The sequence below is a fragment of the Gorilla gorilla genome, chromosome 21 (assembly GCF_029281585.2).
Source record: "Gorilla gorilla gorilla isolate KB3781 chromosome 21, NHGRI_mGorGor1-v2.1_pri, whole genome shotgun sequence".
In the NCBI taxonomy this organism is placed as follows: domain Eukaryota; kingdom Metazoa; phylum Chordata; class Mammalia; order Primates; family Hominidae; genus Gorilla; species Gorilla gorilla.
In genome coordinates, this window is record NC_073245.2 from 38,873,767 (window position 1) to 38,886,860 (window position 13,094).

Consider the following 13,094-nt stretch of genomic DNA (forward strand, 5'->3'; position numbering starts at 1 on the left):
AAGTCTGCAAGTGGATATTTGGACCTCTTTGAGGATTTCGTTGGAAACGGGATTTCTGCATCTAACGCCAGACAGAAGAATTCTCAGTAACTTCTTTAGGCTGCGTGTGTTCAACTCACAGAGTTGAACCTTCCTTTAGACACAGCAGATTTGAAACCCTCTTTTTGTGGAATCTGCAAGTGGAGATTTCTAGCGTATTGGCGCCAACGGTAGAAAAGGAAATATCTTCGTATAAAAACCAGAGAGAATCATTCTCAGCAACGACTTTGGGATGTGTGCGTTCCACTCACAGAGTTTAACCTTTCTTTTCATAGAGCACTTTGGAAACCCTCTGTTTGTAACGTCTGCCAGTGTATATTTGTACCTCTTTGAGGATTTCGTTGGAAACGGGATTTCTGCATCTAACGCTAGACAGAAGAATTCTCAGTAACTTCTTTGGGCTGTGTGTGTTCAACTCACAGGGTTGAACCTTCCTTTAAACAGAGCAGATTTGAAACCCTCTTTTTGTGGAATTTGCAAGTGGAGATTTCAAGCGCTTTGGGGCCAACCGTAGAAAAGGAAATATCTTCGTATGAAACCGAGAGAGAATCATTCTCAGCAACCACTTTGGGATGTGTGCGTTCCACTCACAGAGTTTAACCTTTCTTTTCATAGAGCACTTTGGAAACACTCTGTTTGTAAAGTCTTCAAGTGGATATTTGGACCTCTTTGAGGATTACGTTGGAAACGGGATTTCTGCATCTAACGCTAGACAGAAGAATTCTCAGTAACTTCTTTAGGCTGCGTGTGTTCAACTCACAGAGTTGAACCTTCCTTTAGACACAGCAGATTTGAAACCCTCTTTTTGTGGAATCTGCAAGTGGAGATTTCTAGCGTTTTGGCGCCAACGGTAGAAAAGGAAATATCTTCGTATAAAAACTAGACAGAATCATTCTCAGCAACGACTTTGGGATGTGTGCGTTCCACTCACAGAGTTTAACCTTTCTTTTCATAGAGCACTTTGGAAACCCTCTGTTTGTAACGTCTGCAAGTGAATATTTAGACCTCTTTGAAGATTTCTTTGGAAACGGGATTTCTGCATCTAACGCTAGACAGAAGAATTCTCAGTAACTTCTTTGGGCTGTGTGTGTTCAACTCACAGGGTTGAACCTTCCTTTAAACAGAGCAGATTTGAAACCCTCTTTTTGTGGAATCTGCAAGTGGAGATTTCAAGCGCTTTGGGGCCAACCGTAGAAAAGGAAATATCTTCGTATGAAACCGAGAGAGAATCATTCTCAGCAACCACTTTGGGATGTGTGCGTTCCACTCACAGAGTTTAACCTTTCTTTTCATAGAGCACTTTGGAAACACTCTGTTTGTAAAGTCTGCAAGTGGATATTTGGACCTCTTTGAGGATTACGTTGGAAACGGGATTTCTGCATCTAACGCTAGACAGAAGAATTCTCAGTAACTTCTTTAGGCTGCGTGTGTTCAACTCACAGAGTTGAACCTTCCTTTAGACACAGCAGATTTGAAACCCTCTTTTTGTGGAATCTGCAAGTGGAGATTTCTAGCGTTTTGGCGCCAACGGTAGAAAAGGAAATATCTTCGTATAAAAACTAGACAGAATCATTCTCAGCAACGACTTTGGGATGTGTGCGTTCCACTCACAGAGTTTAACCTTTCTTTTCATAGAGCACTTTGGAAACCCTCTGTTTGTAACGTCTGCAAGTGAATATTTAGACCTCTTTGAAGATTTCTTTGGAAACGGGATTTCTGCATCTAACGCTAGACAGAAGAATTCTCAGTAACTTCTTTGGGCTGTGTGTGTTCAACTCACAGGGTTGAACCTTCCTTTAAACAGAGCAGAATTGAAACCCTCTTTTTGTGGAATTTGCAAGTGGAGATTTCAAGCGTTTTGGGGCCAACGGTAGAAAAAGAAATATCTTCGTATGAAACCTAGAGAGAATCATTCTCAGCAACCACTTTGGGATGTGTGCGTTCCACTCACAGAGTTTAACCTTTCTTTTCATAGACCGGTTTGGAAACACTCTGTTTGTAAAGTCTGCAAGTGGATATTTGGACCTCTTTGAGGATTTCGTTGGAAATGGGATTTCTGCATCTAACGCTAGACAGAAGAATTCTCAGTAACTTCTTTAGGCTGCGTGTGTTCAACTCACAGAGTTGAACCTTCCTTTAGACACAGCAGATTTGAAACCCTCTTTTTGTGGAATCTGCAAGTGGAGATTTGTAGCGTTTTGGCGCCAACTGTAGAAAAGGAAATATCTTCGTATAAAAACTAGAGAGAATCATTCTCAGCAACGACTTTGGGATGTGTGCGTTCCACTCACAGAGTTTAACCTTTCTTTTCATAGAGCACTTTGGAAACCCTCTGTTTGTAACGTCTGCAAGTGTATATTTGGACCTCTTTGAGGATTTCGTTGGAAACGGGATTTCTGCATCTAACGCTAGACAGAAGAATTCTCAGTAACTTCTTTGGGCTGTGTGTGTTCAACTCACAGGGTTGAACCTTCCTTTAAACAGAGGAGATTTGAAACCCTCTTTTTGTGGAATTTGCAAGTGGAGATTTCAAGCGCTTTGGGGCCAACGGTAGAAAAGGAAATATCTTCGTATGAAACCTAGAGAGAATCATTCTCAGCAACCACTTTGGGATGTGTGCGTTCCACTCACAGAGTTTAACCTTTCTTTTCATAGAGCCCTTTGGAAACACTCTGTTTGTAAAGTCTGCAAGTGGATATTTGGACCTCTTTCAGGATTTCGTTGGAAACGGGATTTCTGCATCTAACGCTAGACAGAAGAATTCTCAGTAACTTCTTTAGGCTGCGTGTGTTCAACTCACAGAGTTGAACCTTCCTTTAGACACAGCAGATTTGAAACCGTCTTTTTGTGGAATTTGCAAGTGGAGATTTCAAGCGCTTTGGGGCCAAGGGTAGAAAAGGAAGTATCTTCGTATGAAACCTAGAGAGAATCATTCTCAGCAACCACTTTGGGATGTGTGCGTTCCACTCACAGAGTTTAACCTTTCTTTTCACAGAGCGGTTTGGAAACACTCTGTTTGTAAAGTCTGCAAGTGGATATTTAGACCTCTTAGAGGATTTCGTTGGAAACGGGATTTCTGCATCTAACGCTAGACAGAAGAATTCTCAGTAACTTCTTCAGGCTGCGTGTGTTCAACTCACAGAGTTGAACCTTCCTTTAGACACAGCAGATTTGAAACCCTCTTTTTGTGGAATCTGCAAGTGGAGATTTCTAGCGTTTTGGCGCCAACGGTAGAAAAGGAAATATCTTCGTATAAAAACTAGAGAGAATCATTCTCAGCAACGACTTTGGGATGTGTGCGTTCCACTCACAGAGTTTAACCTTTCTTTTCACAGAGCACTTTGGAAACCCTCTGTTTGTAAAGTCTGCAAGTGTATATTTGGACCTCTTTGAGGATTTCGTTGGAAACGGGATTTCTGCATCTAACGCTAGACAGAAGAATTCTCAGTAACTTCTTTGGGCTGTGTGTGTTCAACTCACAGGGTTGAACCTTCCTTTAAACAGAGCAGATTTGAAACCCTCTTTTTGGGGAATTTGCAAGTGGAGATTTCAAGCGCTTTGGGGCCAACGGTAGAAAAGGAAATATCTTCGTATGAAACCTAGAGAGAATCATTCTCAGCAACCACTTTGGGATGTGTGCGTTCCACTCACAGAGTTTAACCTTTCTTTTCATAGAGCACTTTGGAAACACTCTGTTTGTAAAGTCTGCAAGTGGATATTTGGACCTCTTTGAGGATTACTTTGGAAACGGGATTTCTGCATCTAACGCTAGACATAAGAATTCTCAGTAACTTCTTTAGGCTGCGTGTGTTCAACTCACAGAGTTGAACCTTCCTTTAGACACAGCAGATTTGAAACCCTCTTTTTGTGGAATCTGCAAGTGGAGATTTCTAGCGTTTTGGCGCCAACGGTAGAAAAGGAAATATCTTCGTATAAAAACTAGACAGAATCATTCTCAGCAACGACTTTGGGATGTGTGCGTTCCACTCACAGAGTTTAACCTTTCTTTTCATAGAGCACTTTGGAAACCCTCTGTTTGTAACGTCTGCCAGTGTATATTTGGACCTCTTTGAGGATTTCGTTGGAAACGGGATTTCTGCATCTAACGCTAGACAGAAGAATTCTCAGTAACTTCTTTGGGCTGTGTGTGTTCAACTCACAGGGTTGAACCTTCCTTTAAACAGAGCAGATTTGAAACCCTCTTTTTGTGGAATTTGCAAGTGGAGATTTCAAGCGCTTTGGGGCCAACGGTAGAAAAGGAAATATCTTCGTATGAAACTGAGAGAGAATCATTCTCAGCAACCACTTTGGGATGTGTGCGTTCCACTCACAGAGTTTAACCTTTCTTTTCATAGAGCACTTTGGAAACACTCTGTTTGTAAAGTCTGCAAGTGGATATTTGGACCTCTTTGAGGATTACTTTGGAAACGGGATTTCTGCATCTAACGCTAGACAGAAGAATTCTCAGTAACTTCTTTAGGCTGCGTGTGTTCAACTCACAGAGTTGAACCTTCCTTTAGACACAGCAGATTTGAAACCCTCTTTTTGTGGAATCTGCAAGTGGAGATTTCTTGCGTTTTGGCGCCAACGGTAGAAAAGGAAATATCTTCGTATAAAAACTAGACAGAATCATTCTCAGCAACGACTTTGGGATGTGTGCGTTCCACTCACAGAGTTTAACCTTTCTTTTCATAGAGCACTTTGGAAACCCTCTGTTTGTAACGTCTGCAAGTGAATATTTAGACCTCTTTGAGGATTTAGTTGGAAACGGGATTTCTGCATCTAACGCTAGACAGAAGAATTCTCAGTAACTTCTTTGGGCTGTGTGTGTTCAACTCACAGGGTTGAACCTTCCTTTAAACAGAGCAGAATTGAAACCCTCTTTTTGTGGAATTTGCAAGTGGAGATTTCAAGCGTTTTGGGGCCAACGGTAGAAAAAGAAATATCTTCGTATGAAACCTAGAGAGAATCATTCTCAGCAACCACTTTGGGATGTGTGCGTTCCACTCACAGAGTTTAACCTTTCTTTTCATAGAGCGGTTTGGAAACACTCTGTTTGTAAAGTCTGCAAGTGGATATTTGGACCTCTTTGAGGATTTCGTTGGAAACGGGATTTCTGCTTCTAACGCTAGACAGAAGAATTCTCAGTAACTTCTTTAGGCTGCGTGTGTTCAACTCACAGAGTTGAACCTTCCTTTAGACACAGCAGATTTGAAACCCTCTTTTTGTGGAATCTGCAAGTGGAGATTTGTAGCGTTTTGGCGCCAACGGTAGAAAAGGAAATATCTTCGTATAAAAACTAGAGAGAATCATTCTCAGCAACGACTTTGGGATGTGTGCGTTCCACTCACAGAGTTTAACCTTTCTTTTCATAGAGCACTTTGGAAACACTCTGTTTGTAAAGTCTGCAAGTGGATATTTGGACCTCTTTCAGGATTTCGTTGGAAACGGGATTTCTGCATCTAACGCTAGACAGAAGAATTCTCAGTAACTTCTTTAGGCTTCGTGTGTTCAACTCACAGATTTGAACCTTCCTTTAGACACAGCAGATTTGAAACCCTCTTTTTGTGGAATTTGCAAGTGGAGATTTCAAGCGCTTTGGGGCCAAGTGTAGAAAAGGAAATATCTTCGTATGAAACCTAGAGAGAATCATTCTCAGCAACCACTTTGGGATGTGTGCGTTCCACTCACAGAGTTTAACCTTTCTTTTCACAGAGCGGTTTGGAAACACTCTGTTTGTAAAGTCTGCAAGTGGATATTTAGACCTCTTAGAGGATTTCGTTGGAAACGGGATTTCTGCATCTAACGCTAGACAGAAGAATTCTCAGTAACTTCTTCAGGCTGCGTGTGTCCAACTCACAGAGTTGAACCTTCCTTTAGACACAGCAGATTTGAAACCCTCTTTTTGTGGAATCTGCAAGTGGAGATTTCTAGCGTTTTGGCGCCAACGGTAGAAAAGGAAATATCTTCGTATAAAAACTAGAGAGAATCATTCTCAGCAACGACTTTGGGATGTGTGCGTTCCACTCACAGAGTTTAACCTTTCTTTTGACAGAGCACTTTGGAAACCCTCTGTTTGTAAAGTCTGCAAGTGTATATTTGGACCTCTTTGAGGATTTCGTTGGAAACGGGATTTCTGCATCTAACGCTAGACAGAAGAATTCTCAGTAACTTCTTTGGGCTGTGTGTGTTCAACTCACAGGGTTGAACCTTCCTTTAAACAGAGCAGATTTGAAACCCTCTTTTTGGGGAATTTGCAAGTGGAGATTTCAAGCGGTTTGGGGCCAACGGTAGAAAAGGAAATATCTTCGTATGAAACCGAGAGAGAATCATTCTCAGCAACCACTTTGGGATGTGTGCGTTCCACTCACAGAGTTTAACCTTTCTTTTCATAGAGCACTTTGGAAACACTCTGTTTGTAAAGTCTGCAAGTGGATATTTGGACCTCTTTGAGGATTACTTTGGAAACGGGATTTCTGCATCTAACGCTAGACAGAGGAATTCTCAGTAACTTCTTTAGGCTGCGTGTGTTCAACTCACAGAGTTGAACCTTCCTTTAGACACAGCAGATTTGAAACCCTCTTTTTGTGGAATCTGCAAGTGGAGATTTGTAGCGTTTTGGCGCCAACGGTAGAAAAGGAAATATCTTCGTATAAAAACTAGACAGAATCATTCTCAGCAACGACTTTGGGATGTGTGCGTTCCACTCACAGAGTTTAACCTTTCTTTTCATAGAGCACTTTGGAAACCCTCTGTTTGTAACGTCTGCAAGTGAATATTTAGACCTCTTTGAGGATTTAGTTGGAAACGGGATTTCTGCATCTAACGCTAGACAGAAGAATTCTCAGTAACTTCTTTGGGCTGTGTGTGTTCAACTCACAGGGTTGAACCTTCCTTTAAACAGAGCAGATTTGAAACCCTCTTTTTGTGGAATCTGCAAGTGGAGATTTCAAGCGCTTTGGGGCCAACCGTAGAAAAGGAAATATCTTCGTATGAAACCGAGAGAGAATCATTCTCAGCAACCACTTTGGGATGTGTGCGTTCCACTCACAGAGTTTAACCTTTCTTTTCATAGAGCACTTTGGAAACACTCTGTTTGTAAAGTCTGCAAGTGGATATTTGGACCTCTTTGAGGATTACGTTGGAAACGGGATTTCTGCATCTAACGCTAGACAGAAGAATTCTCAGTAACTTCTTTAGGCTGCGTGTGTTCAACTCACAGAGTTGAACCTTCCTTTAGACACAGCAGATTTGAAACCCTCTTTTTGTGGAATCTGCAAGTGGAGATTTCTAGCGTTTTGGCGCCAACGGTAGAAAAGGAAATATCTTCGTATAAAAACTAGACAGAATCATTCTCAGCAACGACTTTGGGATGTGTGCGTTCCACTCACAGAGTTTAACCTTTCTTTTCATAGAGCACTTTGGAAACCCTCTGTTTGTAACGTCTGCAAGTGAATATTTAGACCTCTTTGAAGATTTCTTTGGAAACGGGATTTCTGCATCTAACGCTAGACAGAAGAATTCTCAGTAACTTCTTTGGGCTGTGTGTGTTCAACTCACAGGGTTGAACCTTCCTTTAAACAGAGCAGAATTGAAACCCTCTTTTTGTGGAATTTGCAAGTGGAGATTTCAAGCGTTTTGGGGCCAACGGTAGAAAAAGAAATATCTTCGTATGAAACCTAGAGAGAATCATTCTCAGCAACCACTTTGGGATGTGTGCGTTCCACTCACAGAGTTTAACCTTTCTTTTCATAGACCGGTTTGGAAACACTCTGTTTGTAAAGTCTGCAAGTGGATATTTGGACCTCTTTGAGGATTTCGTTGGAAATGGGATTTCTGCATCTAACGCTAGACAGAAGAATTCTCAGTAACTTCTTTAGGCTGCGTGTGTTCAACTCACAGAGTTGAACCTTCCTTTAGACACAGCAGATTTGAAACCCTCTTTTTGTGGAATCTGCAAGTGGAGATTTGTAGCGTTTTGGCGCCATCTGTAGAAAAGGAAATATCTTCGTATAAAAACTAGAGAGAATCATTCTCAGCAACGACTTTGGGATGTGTGCGTTCCACTCACAGAGTTTAACCTTTCTTTTCATAGAGCACTTTGGAAACCCTCTGTTTGTAACGTCTGCAAGTGTATATTTGGACCTCTTTGAGGATTTCGTTGGAAACGGGATTTCTGCATCTAACGCTAGACAGAAGAATTCTCAGTAACTTCTTTGGGCTGTGTGTGTTCAACTCACAGGGTTGAACCTTCCTTTAAACAGAGGAGATTTGAAACCCTCTTTTTGTGGAATTTGCAAGTGGAGATTTCAAGCGCTTTGGGGCCAACGGTAGAAAAGGAAATATCTTCGTATGAAACCTAGAGAGAATCATTCTCAGCAACCACTTTGGGATGTGTGCGTTCCACTCACAGAGTTTAACCTTTCTTTTCATAGAGCCCTTTGGAAACACTCTGTTTGTAAAGTCTGCAAGTGGATATTTGGACCTCTTTCAGGATTTCGTTGGAAACGGGATTTCTGCATCTAACGCTAGACAGAAGAATTCTCAGTAACTTCTTTAGGCTGCGTGTGTTCAACTCACAGAGTTGAACCTTCCTTTAGACACAGCAGATTTGAAACCGTCTTTTTGTGGAATTTGCAAGTGGAGATTTCAAGCGCTTTGGGGCCAAGGGTAGAAAAGGAAGTATCTTCGTATGAAACCTAGAGAGAATCATTCTCAGCAACCACTTTGGGATGTGTGCGTTCCACTCACAGAGTTTAACCTTTCTTTTCACAGAGCGGTTTGGAAACACTCTGTTTGTAAAGTCTGCAAGTGGATATTTAGACCTCTTAGAGGATTTCGTTGGAAACGGGATTTCTGCATCTAACGCTAGACAGAAGAATTCTCAGTAACTTCTTCAGGCTGCGTGTGTTCAACTCACAGAGTTGAACCTTCCTTTAGACACAGCAGATTTGAAACCCTCTTTTTGTGGAATCTGCAAGTGGAGATTTCTAGCGTTTTGGCGCCAACGGTAGAAAAGGAAATATCTTCGTATAAAAACTAGAGAGAATCATTCTCAGCAACGACTTTGGGATGTGTGCGTTCCACTCACAGAGTTTAACCTTTCTTTTCACAGAGCACTTTGGAAACCCTCTGTTTGTAAAGTCTGCAAGTGTATATTTGGACCTCTTTGAGGATTTCATTGGAAACGGGATTTCTGCATCTAACGCTAGACAGAAGAATTCTCAGTAACTTCTTTGGGCTGTGTGTGTTCAACTCACAGGGTTGAACCTTCCTTTAAACAGAGCAGATTTGAAACCCTCTTTTTGGGGAATTTGCAAGTGGAGATTTCAAGCGCTTTGGGGCCAACGGTAGAAAAGGAAATATCTTCGTATGAAACCTAGAGAGAATCATTCTCAGCAACCACTTTGGGATGTGTGCGTTCCACTCACAGAGTTTAACCTTTCTTTTCATAGAGCACTTTGGAAACACTCTGTTTGTAAAGTCTGCAAGTGGATATTTGGACCTCTTTGAGGATTACTTTGGAAACGGGATTTCTGCATCTAACGCTAGACATAAGAATTCTCAGTAACTTCTTTAGGCTGCGTGTGTTCAACTCACAGAGTTGAACCTTCCTTTAGACACAGCAGATTTGAAACCCTCTTTTTGTGGAATCTGCAAGTGGAGATTTCTAGCGTTTTGGCGCCAACGGTAGAAAAGGAAATATCTTCGTATAAAAACTAGACAGAATCATTCTCAGCAACGACTTTGGGATGTGTGCGTTCCACTCACAGAGTTTAACCTTTCTTTTCATAGAGCACTTTGGAAACCCTCTGTTTGTAACGTCTGCCAGTGTATATTTGGACCTCTTTGAGGATTTCGTTGGAAACGGGATTTCTGCATCTAACGCTAGACAGAAGAATTCTCAGTAACTTCTTTGGGCTGTGTGTGTTCAACTCACAGGGTTGAACCTTCCTTTAAACAGAGCAGATTTGAAACCCTCTTTTTGTGGAATTTGCAAGTGGAGATTTCAAGCGCTTTGGGGCCAACGGTAGAAAAGGAAATATCTTCGTATGAAACTGAGAGAGAATCATTCTCAGCAACCACTTTGGGATGTGTGCGTTCCACTCACAGAGTTTAACCTTTCTTTTCATAGAGCACTTTGGAAACACTCTGTTTGTAAAGTCTGCAAGTGGATATTTGGACCTCTTTGAGGATTACTTTGGAAACGGGATTTCTGCATCTAACGCTAGACAGAAGAATTCTCAGTAACTTCTTTAGGCTGCGTGTGTTCAACTCACAGAGTTGAACCTTCCTTTAGACACAGCAGATTTGAAACCCTCTTTTTGTGGAATCTGCAAGTGGAGATTTCTTGCGTTTTGGCGGCAACGGTAGAAAAGGAAATATCTTCGTATAAAAACTAGACAGAATCATTCTCAGCAACGACTTTGGGATGTGTGCGTTCCACTCACAGAGTTTAACCTTTCTTTTCATAGAGCACTTTGGAAACCCTCTGTTTGTAACGTCTGCAAGTGAATATTTAGACCTCTTTGAGGATTTAGTTGGAAACGGGATTTCTGCATCTAACGCTAGACAGAAGAATTCTCAGTAACTTCTTTGGGCTGTGTGTGTTCAACTCACAGGGTTGAACCTTCCTTTAAACAGAGCAGAATTGAAACCCTCTTTTTGTGGAATTTGCAAGTGGAGATTTCAAGCGTTTTGGGGCCAACGGTAGAAAAAGAAATATCTTCGTATGAAACCTAGAGAGAATCATTCTCAGCAACCACTTTGGGATGTGTGCGTTCCACTCACAGAGTTTAACCTTTCTTTTCATAGAGCGGTTTGGAAACACTCTGTTTGTAAAGTCTGCAAGTGGATATTTGGACCTCTTTGAGGATTTCGTTGGAAACGGGATTTCTGCTTCTAACGCTAGACAGAAGAATTCTCAGTAACATCTTTAGGCTGCGTGTGTTCAACTCACAGAGTTGAACCTTCCTTTAGACACAGCAGATTTGAAACCCTCTTTTTGTGGAATCTGCAAGTGGAGATTTGTAGCGTTTTGGCGCCAACGGTAGAAAAGGAAATATCTTCGTATAAAAACTAGAGAGAATCATTCTCAGCAACGACTTTGGGATGTGTGCGTTCCACTCACAGAGTTTAACCTTTCTTTTCATAGAGCACTTTGGAAACACTCTGTTTGTAAAGTCTGCAAGTGGATATTTGGACCTCTTTCAGGATTTCGTTGGAAACGGGATTTCTGCATCTAACGCTAGACAGAAGAATTCTCAGTAACTTCTTTAGGCTTCGTGTGTTCAACTCACAGATTTGAACCTTCCTTTAGACACAGCAGATTTGAAACCCTCTTTTTGTGGAATTTGCAAGTGGAGATTTCAAGCGCTTTGGGGCCAAGTGTAGAAAAGGAAATATCTTCGTATGAAACCTAGAGAGAATCATTCTCAGCAACCACTTTGGGATGTGTGCGTTCCACTCACAGAGTTTAACCTTTCTTTTCACAGAGCGGTTTGGAAACACTCTGTTTGTAAAGTCTGCAAGTGGATATTTAGACCTCTTAGAGGATTTCGTTGGAAACGGGATTTCTGCATCTAACGCTAGACAGAAGAATTCTCAGTAACTTCTTCAGGCTGCGTGTGTCCAACTCACAGAGTTGAACCTTCCTTTAGACACAGCAGATTTGAAACCCTCTTTTTGTGGAATCTGCAAGTGGAGATTTCTAGCGTTTTGGCGCCAACGGTAGAAAAGGAAATATCTTCGTATAAAAACTAGAGAGAATCATTCTCAGCAACGACTTTGGGATGTGTGCGTTCCACTCACAGAGTTTAACCTTTCTTTTGACAGAGCACTTTGGAAACCCTCTGTTTGTAAAGTCTGCAAGTGTATATTTGGACCTCTTTGAGGATTTCGTTGGAAACGGGATTTCTGCATCTAACGCTAGACAGAAGAATTCTCAGTAACTTCTTTGGGCTGTGTGTGTTCAACTCACAGGGTTGAACCTTCCTTTAAACAGAGCAGATTTGAAACCCTCTTTTTGGGGAATTTGCAAGTGGAGATTTCAAGCGGTTTGGGGCCAACGGTAGAAAAGGAAATATCTTCGTATGAAACCGAGAGAGAATCATTCTCAGCAACCACTTTGGGATGTGTGCGTTCCACTCACAGAGTTTAACCTTTCTTTTCATAGAGCACTTTGGAAACACTCTGTTTGTAAAGTCTGCAAGTGGATATTTGGACCTCTTTGAGGATTACTTTGGAAACGGGATTTCTGCATCTAACGCTAGACAGAGGAATTCTCAGTAACTTCTTTAGGCTGCGTGTGTTCAACTCACAGAGTTGAACCTTCCTTTAGACACAGCAGATTTGAAACCCTCTTTTTGTGGAATCTGCAAGTGGAGATTTGTAGCGTTTTGGCGCCAACGGTAGAAAAGGAAATATCTTCGTATAAAAACTAGACAGAATCATTCTCAGCAACGACTTTGGGATGTGTGCGTTCCACTCACAGAGTTTAACCTTTCTTTTCATAGAGCACTTTGGAAACCCTCTGTTTGTAACGTCTGCAAGTGAATATTTAGACCTCTTTGAGGATTTAGTTGGAAACGGGATTTCTGCATCTAACGCTAGACAGAAGAATTCTCAGTAACTTCTTTGGGCTGTGTGTGTTCAACTCACAGGGTTGAACCTTCCTTTAAACAGAGCAGAATTGAAACCCTCTTTTTGTGGAATTTGCAAGTGGAGATTTCAAGCGTTTTGGGGCCAACGGTAGAAAAAGAAATATCTTCGTATGAAACCTAGAGAGAATCATTCTCAGCAACCACTTTGGGATGTGTGCGTTCCACTCACAGAGTTTAACCTTTCTTTTCATAGAGCGGTTTGGAAACACTCTGTTTGTAAAGTCTGCAAGTGGATATTTGGACCTCTTTGTGGATTTCGTTGGAAACGGGATTTCTGCATCTAACGCTAGACAGAAGAATTCTCAGTAACTTCTTTAGGCTGCGTGTGTTCAACTCACAGAGTTGAACCTTCCTTTAGACACAGCAGATTTGAAACCCTCTTTTTGTGGAATC